Raw genomic sequence first — 19,082 nt, forward strand, 5'->3', positions numbered from 1 at the left:
GGAACGAACAGCGATACCTGCAGCGACGCAGATGAGCCTTGAAAACATTCTGTTAAGTAAAAGAAGCCGGACGCAAAAGGCCCCCCATACTGTGAGATCCCGGCTAGACGAAACGTCCAGAATGGGCAAACCCACAGGGACAGAAAGTAGACTAGTGGTGGCCCAGGGCTGGGGGGCGGAGGGGGGGGTCATGGGGGAGACAGGGAGACAGGGGAGTGGATGGCGGAAGGCTGTCTCTGGGCGTGACGAAAATGTTCTGGAAACGGCCGTGGTGAGGGTTGCACAACTCTGCGGATGTGCTGGAAAGGATTGAACTTTACACTTCAAATGAGATCCCAGGCATGGGAATGGCTCAGGTGGATTGCCCAAAGCTGACCTGGGGGCCCTCCTGCTTCCTGGACCTGCCAGCTCGGCCCCCCCCCCCCTTCGTGCCGCTGTTGTATTTCAGAACACGTCAGCCCTACTGGTTAGATTCTCGTGCTGCCCTTCGGTCCTGGGACAGTCCGTTGTGATGCCCTTTGGCAACAGCTCTTTCTGGCAGAACCGGGTGGATAAAGAGGCCCCGGATGATGGCGGGGGAGGAGGGGGAGGGGCAGGTCAAAGGTCTGCCTGGAGCTACGGCCGGGTCCTTGCAACTGAATAAACCAGCAACAGGAGTGTAGACAGGCACAACATCTCAGCATCGAGGCTACTCAGGACCGCGGATCCACATGCCAGCGGGTTTATCCCGAACTGACGTGCAGCTTGGCCGATCACGTCAACTCTTGGCATGAATCTCATTCTTTACGTTTGGAGCCACGTATTCTGGACCTCAGAGCATGCAAACGGGTGTCATGGCTCTAAATGCTGGGAGGATTCTAGCCCCTTCCTCACACGGGATATTACTCCCGTCACCATGATGTCTGGAGAGATGATGGCCCAGTGGGTTGAGACACCCTTCCAGAATGTTTTCTAGGTTGGAAAACGGAGGCTATGTGTTGGCTAAGCCACGAGCCATCTGTCAGTTCTGTACAGCTCTCCGCCTGCTGTCCCCTTCCATGACTTTGGTATCCGGCTTCCCTGTCCTTGGGGCTGTGCTCTGGCTGTGATGACGGAGGCCCCTTGGATTTTCCTGCCAAGCCCGCTCTCAGGTCCCCAGTATTGGAGCTGAGGGACACTCCCCCTGCTTTCTCTGTTCCGCTCTCCCCAAAGAGGCCCACATCCTATTCCCTGGAGCCGGTGAATATGTTCCCTTACATGGCACAAAGGACTTTGCGTTATGTGATTAAGTTGAGGGTCTCCAGAGGGGAAGACTGTCCCAGATGATCCAGATGGGCCCTAAATGCGATCACGGGGGTCCTTGCAAGGAAAGAGGGGGGGAGGAGGGCGAGGGACTGTGCTGCCGGCCTTGAAGATGAAGGGGCCTCGAGCTCAGGACGCCAGGTGCCTCTAACTGCCGGAGAAGACAAAGAAACAGGTTGCCCCCGAGAGCTTCTGGAAGGAATGCGGCCCCACCCACGCTCTGATTTTAGCCTTCTGACCTCCAGAGCTTTGCGGTACTCGATGGGCGCTGTTTTAATCCACGAAGTTTGTGGTAACTGTTGTAGAAGCAACAGGAAACGGATGCCTGGTTTTACTACTGGCCAAGCAGGACGCGGGCAAGGCTGAACTGAAGGAGAGCCGTAGCAAATCCTAAGTTACCGGTTCCTGTGGACGCCGGCCTCCCCAGTAGGCGCCTGCCCCGGTCTGTTTTCCCCGGCTCGTTCTCTGCCCCTGTGTTCCAGCTTATCCAGGAGTCCCCAGTGCTCACCGAGGGGCCGGCCTTGCCAAACCCCGCCCAGTTTGGAGCTTGGGGCCGGTGACCTTGACCTGACCGCGTGAAGCCCGAGCTGGGGGTGGCCTCACCGCTTCCTCTGATGGGATTCTCACACGTGCAGTGACCCGTCCCGACCGCGATCCCCAAGCCCTGTCCTGAGACCCTGGGTTTCCCGCACGCCTTCCCAGGGCGCCGTGGCTCCGGCCCCCCGGCGGCCCACCTGGCCCTCTGGATTTCCTCCTCTGTTGCTTTCGGGCTCTGCCGTGACCTGTGGCTCTGGGTCCCTTCCTCCACATGCCTCAGTCTGTTTGGAGTTTGCTTATCAGCTGCATAAGGAGGCCTGCCGTCTCCTCAGCCAAGGCTCCGCTCTGTCATCGGTCCTAACCTGATGTCTGGGCAGAGCCACCCTCCCTGGTCTGTGGGTGACAGGACAAGAGCCAAACTCCCTGTCCAGCTGCCTGGAAGCCCCTCCAGCCAGCCCCGCAGGCTCCTGTCCCTTCTCGCTCGGAGCCCACACGTCTAAGAGCGTGTCTCAACCCTGCCGGTGGCTCTGAGTTCTCAGCTCCCGGGAGCACCCAGGTCCCACGAGAGCTGGACGAGGTCCCCCCAGCTCTGGGGGGGGGGGGGGTGTGGCAGACCGACCTCCTCAAATCCAACGCGTTCTTGTACCTTTCCCCAGATACTGTGTTGCCTACCGCTCGGTGCCAGGAGCTGGGGAGTCTGGGTATCTTGGCCTTCAGGGAGTTGGCGGTCTCATGGAGAAGAGAGATGATCACCAAATGCGCAATTATACAGATCTCTGATTCTGCCGTGACCGGGGGTCTGATGAAAGAGTCAGGTTGTTTCAATGAGACGCCCAGCGCTGTCAGAGCCAGAGAAAGCGTCTGGGAGCAAGTGACGTTTAGGCTGAGAGTTGCGAGGGGAGTGGCGGCAAAAGGCTGTGTGTGCATGACGGTGGATCCCAAGTGTGTTTGAAGGAGTGGCGTTCACTCACGCCTTCGTTTATTCACTTGGGAAATGCTTACAGAGCTCCCAGGCATCAGGCCCGCCACGTGCCGCGTGGACACGCTGGCGGTCGTGGCTCGTGTCCAGAGCGGAGGCACGGTATTGTGCGGGCCAGCGTGGCAGCGGGAACAGAGGCCCATCAGAAGAAGACTCGGGAGGCCACATTCCCAGGACTGGAGGCTGATGGAAAGTGTGGGATGAGGGCCTGGGGAGGGTCATGGTGACCCCTGTTTTGTGGGGCATGAGCCACCCGTGGATTGTGGGGTCCTCGAAGGAGAGCAGAGGGCACAGGGAGGAGGCGAGTTGTAGGGGGCAGAGAAATGCGGTTCCTCCTTGGATGGTGCACACCTGTCCGTGCACGTGGCCCCAGAGGTGGGACGAGGGTTTGTGGGGTGCGGCTGGGGGAAGGCGAGCCTTTCTGGAGAACCCTGGTGGGGTCGTCGGGCAGCAGCAAAGTTCTTTAAACCCACACACAAATGCAGGGGACAGAAGCATGCATGCTCCTCCCTTGGCGGCTGTGGGTGCCCAGCCACATCCTGGGGCCCCTCCCCCCGAGGAGCCTGCCTGCTGGTGGTGGTGTGGGGGATGGGGGAACTCATGAACATACCAGCGGGGTCCTGCTCATGTCTGTGTGCTGACAAGGACGTTCTCTGGTCTCAGGTGTGAACCTGTCCCGCCCACGGGATGGGCTGAGGACGGTGAGTTGGAGTGACCCCCAACCAGTGGGGACCGTGGTCGGTGGAGAAATGCCTCGGGCCCCTCTTGCCTGCTTGGGACAACTCTGCGGTGTGTCCTCTTTGGTCTCTCAGTGGGGCCCGGGAGGACGGACGTGCCATAAAAGTCCCTGTCTTCCCTCCTCTCCTGTGCTTCCAGGGACCATGACCCAAATCACCTGTTTGCATGCAGATCCTTGCCTTAGGGTCTGTTGTGAGGAAAGCCAACCTCAGGCATTCGTGAAAGTTCCCCTTGCACACGAGGGTCAGTTATGTCCACTGGGGAAATTGATAAGGGTGTGTTATGTCCACTTCACTGAAAAATTAATGAGGGCATGTGATTTTTTAAAATGGGAAATGTTAGGGGCGCCTGGGTGGCGCAGTCGGTTAAGCGTCCGACTTCAGCCAGGTCACGATCTCGCGGTCCGGGAGTTCGAGCCCCGCGTCGGGCTCTGGGCTGATGGCTCGGAGCCTGGAGCCTGTTTCCGATTCTGTGTCTCCCTCTCTCTCTGCCCCTCCCCCGTTCATGCTCTGTCTCTCTCTGTCCCAAAAATAAATAAAAAACATTGAAAAAAAAATTTTAAAAAAAATGGGAAATGTTATCCCGGCAGTAATGCTGTGCGATGCATTTCATTCCGATATAAAGAGTCCAATTTATTCACCGTGGTCGTTGGATGATAACAACGCGTCTGGAGTTAGGTTTTGCGGACACTTAGAAACTTGTTCCTGAATGAATTTGCCCTCTGAAGTTGGTGCAAAGCTCCGTATGCCCATCCGGTGCTGATGGAGCTTGGGGGGAGGAGGGGGTCAACCCAGCCCGGATCTGTTTGAGCTGGGGTGACCTTCCCACACGTTCGATCACCGCGTGGAGAGGCCGTCGGCTCGGCTGAGCCTGCACCCAGAGGCAGCTCTCGTCTAGGGCGTGAACACGACCCTTCCCTCTGTTACGCCCCCGCTGGTCTCTCCCGCAGGGTGAGATCTGAAGCGGGTTCCAACTCGTAGGGAGCAGCTGCCGTGGGGAAAGCAGGTGCCTCCAAAGGCCCTCTACCCTGGAGCCCGAGGCTGGCAATCCACACGTGTTGGGCCCAAAACATTTCTAATCCGCAGCGGGGGTGAAGTAAGAAGGCGGGTGCTTTTGCTGCGGCCCCACTCAGAGCCAAGGGCGGGCAGAGCTCTAGTCTTAGCCTTCCTGTTGACGCTTCAGGTCGTGATGTAATTGCCGCCCGACGCAGAATCCACCGCAGGTAGCTGGACAGAACATCGTTGATCGCATTTTGCCTGAAGTGGCCATTGACTGATGGTGGCTGGTCTGGTAGGCAGCACGTGGGCGCCTGCTGGCCGCCCCGCTGCTCACCTTCCCTGGCGACGGGACAGCAGCTCACCCCTTGTGGGGTCCCAGGTGGGCGGGAGGGCGGCGGGAGAGGCAGGGGACAGCAGGTCGTGCAAGGCGACAGAGAATCCCAGATCATCCGTTTGTCCTTTTGTTAAGGGCTGATGGCCCCACCCCCCGATGCATATTATTTATTAATAAACAATAAAATTATTTCTGTATTTTCAGAGAGCGTGCTGCCGTCGCAGAGCCTGACGTGGGGCTCGAACCACGAGCCACGAGGTCACGACCTGAGCCGAAATCAAGAGTCGGACGCTTAACCAGACTGAGCCACCCAAGTGCCTCCGCTCAGGTGCTCTTAACCTGTGTGGTCCCCCGAGTCTGAAGAACAGGGTAGAAACCAGCTTGTGCTGGAGACTGTGTGCTGTGTGGTCTCTGCAGGACGCGAGCCACTGAGGGAGCGGCCTCAGAGGTGCTCTGATTTCCTGGCAACCGGCTTGGCTGCCACCAGGGTATCTCGTGACAACGTTATTAGTATTTCCGACAACACTGAGAACGAAAGTAATAACGAGAAGCACTCACGTTTTGTAAGGCCTCCTAACATCCGTGGTTCATGTGATGCCGGGAATGACTGGCTGGGTATCTTTGTCCTCGGTTTGCCCACGATGCAGCTGAGGTCCGTGGATGTGAAGGTAGACGAGGAGGCTGGGCTCTGCCTCAAGTCCTGGTTCGGAGCCCACTTTGGCGACAGTGGCTCTTCCCCCTCGCACTGTGCGTGCAGGGAACAGTAGGCGTGGGAGCCGGCCCGGGGCCCCCCCCCCCCCCCCCCCGCCCCGTCCTCGGCTGGTCCCCGAGAACCCAGCATCAGGTGGCCGACGTGCAGCCTTGGGGTCCCTCCGCCATTTCATAAGAGGCTCGCACAAACCCCCAGCAGGGGACTTGCAGCCCGCCTTGTGCGCCCCGTTCCATTTGCCTTCCCAGGCAGCCCGCCTCACCTCAGGGGTCTTCTGGGCATCTTCCTCCAGCCTTGGCTGCCCCCCTGGGTGCCCCTGTGCTGTGGCTTCGACCCCCGGAACAGGTTTCTTTGGGAGCTGGCGTTCCCCAGCATTGGAGGTGTTCATAAGGAAGCTGGATCTCCCACATGCTGCCATCACACAGATTCTGTGCACCTGCTGTGGTCGCAATGTTGGTGTGTCCAACCCCCAGCCCCATTCGTATGTTGAAATCTTAATGCCTGATGTGGTGGTGTGGGGGGCGGGGGCCTTTGGGAGATGATTAGGTCACAAGGCCAGAGCCCCCAGAGCACCCTTGGGCCCTCTGCCACCTGAGGACCCCTCGAGAAGCGGCCACTATGAGCCAGGAAGCGGGCTCTCCCCAGACACCGAATCTGCCGGCGCCTTGATCTTGGACTCCCGGCCTCCAGAACCGTGAGAAATGCGTGTCTGTTGTTTATAGCTCTCTGGTCTGCAGTGTTTTGTTAGAGCAGCTCGAACTAGACCAAGATAGTACCTGTTTATATCTTCAGCTTGGGGCCCCGCTTGGTGGGAGGGACAAGGAAATTGACCTCGCGAGTTGATAAGCCATGGCAAAAAATGGGGCTATTTCCCCCTCTCGAACTTTGAGGGCCTCTTCTTGGTTACAAGGCCTGGGATTTATGCAAATACACACAGGGCCAGCCTCTCTCTGCCCTCGTCTGCCTGAGCCACCTTCCCTGCTCAGCCCCACCCCTCTTCCTCTGTTCCGCTCTGTTCCCATCTGTGTCTCATCGGCGGGGGACCACCGGGGACGCCGGGGGGGCTGGGGTCTGAGCCACGGGACCTTCTCCTGTCTACCTCGGGCCGTTTCCAGGTTTCACTGGGCCCTCTGAGGTCTTGGTCCTGCCTGTTTTGGGGTGTGTGTGGGTGCAAGGGGACCCTCAGGGGCTGGCCGGGCAGGGGCCGCGGGGGGGCGCTACGGACGGAGTAAAGGAAACGCCCCAGGAAGCAGAACTTACGTCTTAAATCCTCAGGCTTCCAGGCCAGCCAGACACACACCCACCACTGAAGTTCCCGTAGCTTCTCGAGAAGGAGAGGACCCTAAATGATGCGTCTGCAGACACAGGGCGACGTCGTGGAATTTCCCACCTTAAGACTTTTGAGACCATGCGGCCTAAGTATCCGTGCTTTGACCAACCTGCCCTCTCCAACCCCGGTGTCCACCTTGGGAAATTCCTCCTTCCTGCACGTCTGCTTCAGAACAGTGAAATCCCCGTGGTCCCCGAGGCCCGCTGACGGGTGCTGGCGTCTGTCGGGAAGCAGCGTGAGCCCCGGGGCCTGGCAGGAGCACGGCCCTGGAGAGGTGGCAGGGCTGGGAACGCAAAGCCAGCTTCGCTGGAGTTGAAAATGGAATCCACGTGCAGCCCGCTCTTCTCGGTAGTGGGGACTCGTGGCAGAGAGCAGGGCACAGGTAAAATAATGATCTGTTTTGAATGCAGCCTTTACGCCCAGTGGCGCCACATTCCCGACGGTATCTGACCCGGGCGAGGATGGCCCTGTCTGTCCTCCAGAACACGTCCAAGGGGACACGGTCAGAAGACGGAGGCGTGATGGGGGTGAGGGGGGGCGGGGAGGTTGTCAGTTCAGCTCGTGACATGGAGACAGGACAGGGCAAGCCGACTTGTAGGCGGACGGGACAGTTCCCTGCAACTGTGACTCTTCCTCTCTCTCTGTGTCACCAAGTGCAAAGGAAAAGCCACCGGCCATTTCAGCAGATTCTGGGCAAAGGCCGGGGGTGGGGGTGGGGGATGGAAATCATCGTCATGAGCATTTGTTTTTCAAACAATAAGGCAGGATTTGGGGATTGGCGGCTGACCATCCCGTGTTTATTTGAAGCGTGGTGGAATCTTGAATGCAGCATTTATCCAAAACCTGTCTCGGCGGAAAAAAAAAATATTTGGTTTACCGGGGGCCGTGCTGGGGGAGAGAGAATTCCAGGAAACCAAAACTGGGTTTCAACATCTCTAGTCCAAACAGTTGGGGAACCACTGGTTTCGGCGTCTGTCGGGGACTGCGTGACCTCACTGTGTTGGATGCGGTGTGACCACACAGCCGGATGCTTTGTTCCTTGGGGGAGGAATCCTCGCTATTTCTTTACCCGGAGGGAAGATACCCATTGCACATCTTAGAATTTAGAAGGTAGGGAAAGCAATTGTCGAGATGTAATACCAGACTTTAGGGAATTTATGGTGGTCGACTGGAATTTATTTGAAGACTCTGAATTCATCAGGATCGTGTCCTCTCTTTTCTGACCAGCGTGCCCTGTCTTGGAGACAGAGACGCCTCGCTGCCTGGCTCCAAAGCCCCGACGACGAAAGCCAGCCGTGAGGTCGCCGGCTGACTGCTCCCAGGGGCAGATTTATAGCCCACGTGGGGACCGCTTAATTCAGATCTGTCACCCGGCTGCATGAGCACACTCACTGATCTCACGCTGATGTTTTCAGCGCACAGGGTGCTGGGTGAGGTCCAGGGAAATGGAGCCGTGAACGCCGTGGCCAGATAGCGGCCGCTCTAGGCTGGGGGTTCAGGAAAACGACCTCACTGGTTTTCTTTCCTCCTCGGTGACATTGGGGGGCATCGGCTGCTCTGACAACCTGCTTGAGGGCGTCCAACACACCTGTCAGCTACTTCTCGCATGCCCGACGTCCGAAGGGAGGCGGAGGGGTTTTGCGGAGGAATCTCGGCATTCAGACTTGCAATTGACCGTCTCCTTGCTCCCAGGCTGACGTCCTTGGTTAGCACTTCCATGGCCTCGCGTCCCCAGAGCAAGCGTGCCGTAAGCCCCTCGCTTCTCAAACACTCTGTGCACAGGAGACACCTGGAGACGCCTTGGAGAAACCCCAACGGTTCCAGAAGTCCGAGCGACCGACAAGCTCCCTGCGATGCCACGATTGCTGGTCCGGGGACCTCACTCTGAGCCGCCAGGCCCTAAACCCCTTGGACTCCAGGAGACTTCTAGAACTGGCTCCTGATACCGTTTCCTCGGTGACACAGTGCTATACCCACATTGGGTGCTGGGAGACACTTCTCTGTGCCCTGACAGGTCAGCATATAGACATAACCGTCCTGGCCCGGATGATCGTGGCGACGTAGGCAGGCCAGGTCTGAGGACCCAGAGGGGACCCCGTACGACCAGCCAAGAGGGCCCTTCGCTATGTGTAGGACAGAAATCAAATGCGACCTTATTGAAGATACAGAGAGAGAGAGAGAGAGAGAGAGAGCGCGCGCTTGAGCAGCTAGAAACAGATGGTCTGGGAGACTCCAGAAAGGAAGAGGAGAGAGAGTCTCCACTTTGTTTGGGGTCTGGGGTTTTTACTGAGGATGTGGCCTGGTGTGTGTCCTCTTAGGCATCCAGGGACTGGTTAGAACAGGGACAGGAGTCCAGGTGTCCTTCATAAGTCACCTATTCCTCGGGGCCAGGGGTCTTGGCATAGAGATGTCTAATGCCTGTGGTCTGGAATGGGCATATGATGGCTTCATCCGGTCCTTCTCGCCCGCCCTTCCTTACACGTCTCTTGCGTTAGAAGACTCTAAAGGAGTCATTAACTCCTCATCCCTCACGAGGAGGATGTACACGATTTGCCTTCTGAGGCACGTGTGAAATGGGGCTGCAGGTCCCAGAAGGATAGAAGGAGGAAAAGGTGACAAAAAAATTGTTATGGAGTCCTCAGTTTCCCTATCTCAGTAGAACCCCGGATGGAGGGCAGGGTCCTATTTGGAAGGAGGGAAGGAAAGATCGACTGACCCGTCAGCTAGGAAGGCAGGATAGGGGACTGTGACATCCGGAGGCAGGAAGCCACAGAGGGGAAACTGAGACTCAGAAGGCAGAGTGAGGAGCTCTGTGCACAGAAGGTGGAGAACAGCAGGTTCCACCCAGGAAGGGGAGCTGCGTGGGGAGGACCAGGCCGAGAAGACCTTGCTTCCTTGGGGACCCCCGGGGGTCCCAATCTGTCACCACTGTACCCAGGGGCTGGCGGCACACGGCAGATTCTCAGCCAAGGCGTCTTGAACAGAGGCAGGGCAGCCGGAGCGGGAATGTGACACGAGCAGACCCGATCAGTGTGTGAAGCTCGGTCCAGCTGGGCGGCGAGCAGGTGCCGGTCGTTAGAGGGGGACTTCGTGACTGGTTCTCCTCATGCCGGAGTTGTGCTCCCAAGCAGGGTGATCGTAGGACGCCTGGTGGAGAGAAGGCGTGTGGCGATTGGGCTCAGTGTCTGGGTCTCTGGGTGAGCAGTCGTGGTAGGGGGCTTGGTGCAGACGCTGGGGGCTATCGGCTGTGGAGCCCAGGGAACGTACCCCAGCTTTGGGGGGTTGGACGGTACTGGGCTTCGAACCAGGCGGCTGGCCCCTCCCGGGTGTGCGAGTCCAGATACGTGGTCGGAGCTGCTGCTGGGATGGCCCGGGGCACCTGCAGCCTCCCCTGGGGCCTTCATAAACTGGAGCACCATCGTGAGGACGGAGAAAACTTGTACTGTGGGGTCTAATTCCAGCCTTCGGGAAAAGTGCAGAGAATAGCACAGAGAAATTCCTGCACCTTCGAGTGAGTCAAAAGTTGTTAGAACTTTGTCCTATTTGCTTGACATCTTTTCTCTCTGGCATAATCTCTCTGTACATAATCTCTACGTATATTTTTTCATATATGTTTCATCTTTGTATGTATCTTAGAGATGTGGAATAACCTTTGGCTCTTTACATGTCTGTTCATATATATACAGTGTAATCTATATACTATATACAGTATATCTATGTATATCCAGTATGCCTTTTCTTAGATGTTATATAATCTGTCTGTATATATTTCTCTCTATATTATACATATACAGTATAATCTCTATGCATATATCCATGTATATGTATAGAGAGAGAGAGAGAGAGGGAGAGGGAGAGGGAAAGAGAGAGAATAATATATGTGTTTATCTTTCCGCGTGCATAATATGACCTCTGTGCTATGGGCTGAATGTTTCTGTCCTCCCCAGACTCCTATGTTGAAACCTGATGTCCCGTGTGATGGCATCTGGAAGTGGGGCTGTTGGGAGGTGAGTAGGTCAGAAGGGTGGAGCCCCCCTGAGTGGCATTAGTGCCCTAATGAAAGGGATCTCACAGAGCTCTGTCGCCCCCTGTGGGGACACAGTAAGAGGGTGTCCCTGCTGCCTGTGGACCAGGAAGCAGGTTCTCACCAGGCCGACCTGCCGACCTGCCGACCTGCCGTTACCTTAATCTGGTCTCCCAGCCTCCAAAACAGTGGGAGATACATTTCTATTGTTTGTTTGTTTTTTAATGTTTATTTATTTGGAGAGGAAGAGAGAGAATCCCAAGCAGGCTCCGGGCTGTCAGTTCAGAGCCCGAAGTGGGGCCCGAGCCCATGACCATGAGATCGTGATCTGAGCCAAAATCCAGAGTTGGACGCTCAACGGACTGAGCCACCCAGGCACCCCTACATTTCTATTGTTTGTAAGCCAGTCTGTGGTACTCTGTTACGTCAGCCTGAATGGACCAAGACACTCTGTCTCTATATATGTATATATCTGTCTCCGTCTCTGTATATCTCTATGTGTGTGTGTATATATATATATATATATATATACACACACATACATATGTGTATATGTCTCTGTATATCTCTATATATGTATGTATATGTATATATGTCTCCGTCTCTGTATATCTCTATGTGTGTATGTGTATACATATGTCTCTGTATTTCTCTCTATATGTATATGTATATATATGTCTCTGTCTCTGTATATCTCTATATATGTATGCATATGTATATATGTTTCTGTCTCTGTATATACATTTGTATATGTATATATATGTCTCTGTATATCTCTCTGTATGTATATGTATATACGTGTCTCTTTATCTATATATCTCTATATATGTATATATATGTGCATATATGTCTCTGTCTCTGTATATCTCCATATATGTGTGTATATGTATATCTCTGTCTCTGTATATCTCTTTGTGTGTATATGTATATTTATGTCTCTGTCTCTGTATATCTCTCTATATGTATGTGTCTGTATATATATATATATATATATATATATCTGTATATCTCTATATGTATATATATGTGTCTCTATCTCTGTGTATCTCTATGTATACGTTATATATGTCTCTGCATATCTCTCTATATGTATGTATATGTATATATGTCTCTGTCTCTGTATATCTCTATGTGTGTATATGTACATGTATATATATATATACACACATATGTGTATGTCTCTGTATATCTCTATATATGTATGTATATGTATATATCTGTCCCCGTCTCTGTATATCTCTCTCTCTCTGTGTATATGTATACATATGTCTCTGTCTCTGTATATCTCTCTCTATATGTATATGAATATATATGTCTCTGTCTCTGTATCTCTCTCTTTTTGTGTGTATGTATATATATGTCTCTGTCTCTGTATATCTCTATATATGTATGTATATGTATATATGTTTCTGTCTGTATATACATTTGTATATGTATATATATGTCTCTGTGTATCTCTCTGTATGTATATGTATATATGTGTCTCTGTATCTATATATCTCTATATATGTATATATATGTGCATATATGTCTCTGTCTCTGTATATCTCCATATATGTGTGTATATGTATATCTCTGTCTCTGTATATCTCTTTGTGTGTATATGTATATACATATATACATATGTATATATGTCTCTGTATATCTCTATGTGTATATATGTATATATATGTCTCTGTGTCTATATGTCTCTATGTATGTATATTTATGTCTCTGTCTCTGTATATCTCTCTATATGTATGTGTCTGTGTATATATATATATATATATATATCTATATATCTCTATATGTATATATATGTGTCTCTATCTCTGTGTATCTCTATGTATACGTTATATATGTCTCTGCATATCTCTCTATATGTATGTATATGTATATATGTCTCTGTCTCTGTATATCTCTATGTATGTATATATATATGTCTCTATCTCTGTGTATCTCTCTCTATATGTTTATGTTATATATGTCTCTGCATATCTCTCTATATGTATGTATATGTACGTATGTCTCTGTCTCTGTATATCACTGTATATGTATGTATATGTATATGTATATCTCTGTCTCTGTAAACATCTTCACATATATATGTAATATGTCTGTCTAGTATCTGTTTTCATTCCCTTACATCACCATCGTACATTCATGAAAATTGGGAGACTTTACTGCAACCTAGTCTCTAATCCTCTGTCCATATTCAAATTTAACGCCCCTTTTAAAGCTAAATGTGGTTAATATTTAGCATGACTCCCTGACACAGTTAGTTACCACTTCAACCATCGATGAACTTGCTCAAATAAAAATGGTGGTGGGTAGTTACATGACCAGGAGGACATGAAGGGGCCAGGTTCTCTGTGGCCCTTCCCCCCCATGCATCAGTGCAGCTGGATGTTTGGTCCCTGGTCACTGCCCTCGGGAGTATCCTTCTCGGGACAAATACGGGAGGCTCTTTGCATGTGTCTCCCCCATTGAAAAGATCTGGAAGGTTTGAAAAGCTTGGAAGTAATTACTCGTCCAGAGATTACTTCCTTTGGGGAACAGAAGGACGCTTTTTGGGGGAAGATGTAGCCACTGTAAAAATAAAATACAGTAAAAATAAATGTAAAAATACAGTCCTACAAGTGAGCAGAACTTTCTTGTAGTTTATAAAAGAATGCCCGTTATGGTTACCGTGTTTTCCAGTCCAGGATCCTTTCCAGGAACGTGGCATTCACTTGTCATGACCACAATGATATAGAGGGGGCATTCTTTTCACTTTCTTCGGTAAAGCATAAAACTAGAACCAGCCGCTGGCATGAACGTCTACAGACGTGGAGTCCCCGGCTCCTTTCCATCAGTCAGCAAACCAAACCCCGAACCACCTGACCTGGGCCAACGGCACATGGCTGGCTGGGAGCAGGGCTGCGAGGGGCTGTTTCCAGGTCTGCAGTGACCAAGCACTGCCACCCCTGACCCCAGCCTGCCCGGAGCCTGGTATTCCATAGCGCCCGGTTCTCTGTTCCTGAATCTGGTTTCAGACTCTGCTCGTGTGTTAAAAGGCAGAGTTCTGGCCATGCTCTTGGACTGTGAGTTTATTTATAAAATTTGCCCTAGCTGTGAAGGAAGGAAAGCCTCCCAGCTAAATTAAAGTCAGGTTTCGACTGGGTCAGCCTGTCTACCCACAACTGAATTCTTTGTCCAGAGTGATTCTGGTCACCCCGACCTCAGAGCCCTTTGTGGGGCTTCATCTCTGCGGACCAGTGTGGGGCGGATAGGGCCCGTGAGCCGATGATGGCCCGGCTATACTCTGGGCCCTGAGCCAGGACGGGATTTAGACCAGAGCCTCCTGCTTGACCTCAGGCTAAGAGCTCCCGTGTCGTGGTCCTCCGGCTCAGGATCACGAGCAAGATGGAGACGTGTTTTTAGCCTGCCTTTTATCTGAGAAAAAAAAAAAAAATTTTTTTAGGGGCGCCTGGGTGACTCCGTCGGTTGAACATCCGACTTCGGCTCAGGTCATCATCTCATGGTCTGTGAGTTCGAGCCCCGCATCGGGCTCTGTGCTGATGGCTCAGAGCCTGGAGCCTGCTTCGGATTCTGTGCCTCCCTCTCTCTCTGCCCCTCCCCTGCTTGCACTCTATCTCTCTCTCTCAAAAATAAATAAACATTAAAAAAATTGAAAAAAAAAAACCCTTTTAAAATGCTTATTACACTTTTTACCTCCCAGTAAAATGCCCCAGGTGCTTTGTAGGTAACTAGGAGACACTAGCAAATTAAGTAAGCCTGGCTTGGGTCACCCACTCGATTTTTCGACGGGCGGCCTTACAGGTGGTCCCACTTCCTAAGTGTGCTTTGAGAGTGGTAATGAAAACAAACATTCCCGCAGGACAAGAAGGACAAGAAGGCGAAGCTCACCGTGTGGAAGAAGTCAGCTGAGGTGACCCGGCTGGTGAGGGGACCGGAGCCAGGCTGTTTCGGAGGCCGCCTCGGAGGTCGCCGTCCCAGAGGTCACCTCCTCAGAGGCCAGCATGGTAGGACGTGGGGAAGACCTCTAGCCGGCATCCCTAGTTCCAATTTTCGACTTTCTCTCACACAAATCTGTGCTTCTTCCCCGTGACAGACTTTCAGACTCCTGGCATCGGCCAGCACGCCTGCTTCCGTCCTCCCTGGGGGAGCCCTTCCCAAACGCGGGCTCCAGGCCTGCCCTGCCCACCCCTCCCGAGCACGTCCACATCCCACCGGCTTTTACCCGTCTGTATCGCCGTCAGCTAATGAGTGGTGGGTCCGCAGGGAGGATCCGAACTCTAGCTGGTGCCAGCCAGAGTGCAGTGGGCATCCAGGGTGGAGGGGGGACCGTGTGGCAGGCAGCGGAAGGTGGCCAGGGCCGCTGGCGTCGGGGGTGGGGGTGGGGGAGCGAGTGGTGAGGGGCAGTGGGGGTTGTGCGTCCGGGCAGGCAGGAGCGCGCTGGGGAGTTCGGGATCAGGGGAGAGGACCCCCAAGAAAGGTCGAGTGAAACCCTAGTTCCTGCCTCACAGCCCTACCTGGGCATCCCGGCACCACCCTAGACGGCCCACGGGCACAGGTGAAACCACCCAGAATACCACCGGACAGGAAGTCCCATCACTCGGACTTCCTTCCTTCCTTCCTTCCTTCCTTCCTTCCTTCCTTCCTTCCTTCCTTCCTTCCTTTTTTAATGTTTATTTATTTTTGAGAGAGAGAGAGAGGCAGAGAGAAGAGGCTAGAGGATCCAAAGCGGGCTCAGGGCTGACAACAGAGAGCTCCATGGGGGGCTCGAACTCATGAACCACGACATCATGACCTGAGCTCAAGTCACATGCTTAACCAACTGAGCCCCCCAGGTGCGCCCCCGTCACTCGGGACTTTCTGTGTGTGGGGAACCCAGGGTCGAGAGGCCAGATGCAGCCCTGCAAAGGCCTTGCCCCTCCTCGCCTCTCCCTTGTCTCTAGGGTTCCCCGGGGGGGGGGGGCGGCGGGGAGGGGCAGGCGGTGGGAGGGTCTCCTTCTGGTTCCCCCCTCCGACCTTCTCCGCCAAGCTCCACGTGAGGCTATGACAGGTCTGCAGGCTCCAGGCCAGAGCTGGGCCCACCGAGGCCCTTCCTCCCTCCTTCCCTTCCTTCTTCCCCTCCATCCGTGCAAGAGAGAGCATTTCCAAGAGGATCAATCGAAGGATCCAAAGGCCATTTTATTGCTACTCTATAAACACTGAGAGAAGGAGGATTTCAAATTATTGTGCATCTCTGGGTCTCAGCTCTGGAAGGAAGGGCGGGAGGCTGTGGCCAAATCCCTCGGTTGCCGGGTGGACCGGCAGGCCCCGTGTGATGGTGTCGCTGTGGCCCGGCGGGGCCTCGCCTGGGATGGCCCTACCCCCCAGGCCACACCGCCCTTCTCTGACCGAGGCGTGCAGCGCGAGGCCAGAGGGACGGGCGCCGCCTTGCCCCAGCCTCTGCTCCGTTGTCAGCGTCCACCCTTCTTCTCAGTTCGGAAACCTTGGGGGCAAATCACTGAAATGATCTGTACTGGTTGTTTCTCACACCCGGAGGCACGATCTTTCCGGAACCAACAGATCTCGGCAGGAGAGGGATTCCCAGCGTTGTGGTTTGCCCGCGGGCGCGCCCGTAACCAAGTGTCTACGCGAAGACGTCTCCAGACCCAGAGTGAGCAGACCCGGGCAAGGATCCTGCCTGAGCCCCGTGCGACCCTTTCCTTTCCATTTGTCGCAGTGTCCTGTGGCTGCTGCAGGAAATCACCATAAAATCTGTCAGCCTGAAACAGCAGAAATGTATGGTCTCGTGGTTCTGGAGGCCAGAAGTCTGAAATCCAGGATGGGGCAGGGCTGTCTCTCTCTGAGGTCCTGGGGTGTGTGTGTGTGTGTGTGTGTGTGTGTGTGTGTGTTTGTCTCCTGCCCCTGCCCCTTCCCGCTGCTGGTGTCGGGGGCTGGCACTGGGGGTCTTTGGCTCGTAGCCGCATCTGTTCAACCTCTGTGTGTTGGGGGGGGGTGTGTGGCATTGGACTCAGGGCTCGTCATGATCCACGAGGGTCTCATTCTGGAGCCTTAACCTTAGTCACATCTGCGAAGACCCTCTTTCCAGAAGGTCACGTTCTGAGCTTCTGAGTGGACCTGAATTTGGCGGGGGCGGGGGGATACTAGTCACCCCTCTGCATCTGCTATCCTGGGTTATCCCTTCCTTGTCAGGGCAGCCCCGACCCGTGCAAACCCTCTGCAGAGACACTTACACGAGGCCCACGCTGCGTGTAGCGTTTCTCCGCGACTCATGCCTCAGAGGTGCTGGAAACACAGTGCTATCTTTTCCTTCTGGGATGGAAAAATGTCGGCCACGGCCCGCCCCCACCCCCGCCAAGGGAGGCATTCCAAGCCGGTCTTTCCGTTTGGACTTTCTCATCGGTCTATCTTTTATTTATACAAGCCCCAAACCACGGAACGCTGCTTGGTAAACACTCAGTTATTTGCTCTGCCAATGCTGGGCTTGCAACCCCAGGCCCTCCCTTCCCCCCGAAAAGCCTCAGCAAAGTCACGGAGCGCCAGTGGACTTGCTTCGTGCATGTTCGAGGTTTGCCGAGAGACCGTTCCTCCTAACCCCGCTTCCAAAAACCCCGTAGCCTTCGGAAAATAGAAGAGGGCTTGGTCATCAGGAAGGAAGTACCCGGTTTTAAGAACCCGTCACCAAACCTTCAGGGTGACTGTGGCCACCTTACTCTCCTGCCCGTTGGAAGGCATCCCCCCGCCTCGGGCCTGAGTCTCCAGCGGAAGGTTCCACCCTGTCATGATGTTGTTGCTGTTGGTTTAAATGCCCGCCCGCGGCTTTCCAGCGGATATTTTTGCTTGCCAGAAAGAACCGCCTTGCGGGGCCGGCCCTGAGTCAGGTTCTCCCCGGGATGGCCCGTCCGCTCGCTTGGAAAACCAGAGCAGCCAGGACGATGAGGTCTGGGGTGCAGACTTCACCCTGTCCTGGGGCGCGGCACTCCGTCTGTCCTTGGTCAGTGATTGTACAGTGGTAGAAAGACGGGCAAGGTAGTGTGGAGGGAGCGGCCGCCCCTGGAAGAACCTGAGATACCTGACAATATTAGATTTCAGTAGATTTCTAAGACCGGTGCACCTCTGAGCATCGGTCTCTCTCACCTGGGAGTGACTTCCCCTTACTCTTGGATTCCCTCACCGGGAAGCAGGTGCGGATAACTGCCGAGAGAGGAACTTTCCACTCTGTGATCTCCCAGGATGAGGCGAGGGCGAAGGGGCCTGAGCCCTAGCCACCAGAGCAAAGCATTTTCCTGATGGCCCGCATGCCAGAGTGGTTGTGTTTGTCCTGGGGAGCATAGGCTGTCTGTGTATCTAGCATAAGTTGCTCCTGGAACATAGGGTAGGGAAGGCCACCTCCCTTTTGGTGACCCCCCTAATGTGCCTGACGGCTGACCCAAGGCCATTCAGCCGACACGCATTTATTGAGTACCTACTGTATGCTAGACAAGGGTCTGGGTACCAGGAAGAGGCAGTCCTGGCCATGATCCCGCCCATGGTGGTCCCCACCATCTATCAGGGTAGATATCTTTAAAGAACACTCACGTGGGGCACCTGGGTGGCTCAGTTGGTTAAGCATCCGACTTCGGCTCAGGTCATGATGTCGCGGTTTCAGGGGTTCGAGCCCCGCATCGGGCTCTGTGCTGACAGCTCAGAGCCTGGAGCCTGCTTCGGACTCTGTGTCTCCCTCTTGCTCTGCCCCTCCCCCACTCACGCTCTGTCTCTCTTTCTCAAAAATAAATATTTATTAAAAAGTTAAAAAAAAGAACCCCCCCCCATATAAAGTATAAAGGGGCCAACAACCCAGGGGGAGGGGGAGGGGGCCGGGATGGGGGCGGGAAAGCGCAGACAAACTCAGTATTTGAGCTGGGGCCAGTTGGACCAGTATTTTATTTGTCTCCTCGTTGGCCCACCCCTGACCCGATGGCCCCGCTGTCCTCACAAGCGTTAGCCCCCCAGGCCCGGCCCTGTCGTGAATCCTGACCTCGGCCTCCCACCTCAGGCCGGCTTGGACCCCAGACCCGGGGCCTGGAGCTCGGCTCTATGCCTGTTAGTGTTCAGGTTGTGACGATCTGCTCGGGGCTCCCCCGCCCCCACCCCACGACAGCCCTGGCCGTTTCCCTTC

At 54.2% G+C, this 19,082-nt stretch overlaps 1 long non-coding RNA gene across 1 annotated transcript; it reads right to left on the bottom strand.

Annotated features, from left to right (window-relative positions):
• Positions 1–16,250: 16,250 nt before the first annotated feature.
• On the bottom strand, positions 16,251–18,559 carry LOC115523494. The gene is made up of 2 exons (XR_003971760.1): positions 17,158–18,559; positions 16,251–16,686 (listed from the first exon to the last, which is right to left on the bottom strand). It is a non-coding gene; the product is annotated as an uncharacterized LOC115523494 (long non-coding RNA).
• Between the last annotated feature and the right edge of the window lie 523 nt (positions 18,560–19,082).

Source organism: Lynx canadensis, chromosome C2 (assembly GCF_007474595.2).
Source record: "Lynx canadensis isolate LIC74 chromosome C2, mLynCan4.pri.v2, whole genome shotgun sequence".
NCBI lineage: Eukaryota > Metazoa > Chordata > Mammalia > Carnivora > Felidae > Lynx > Lynx canadensis.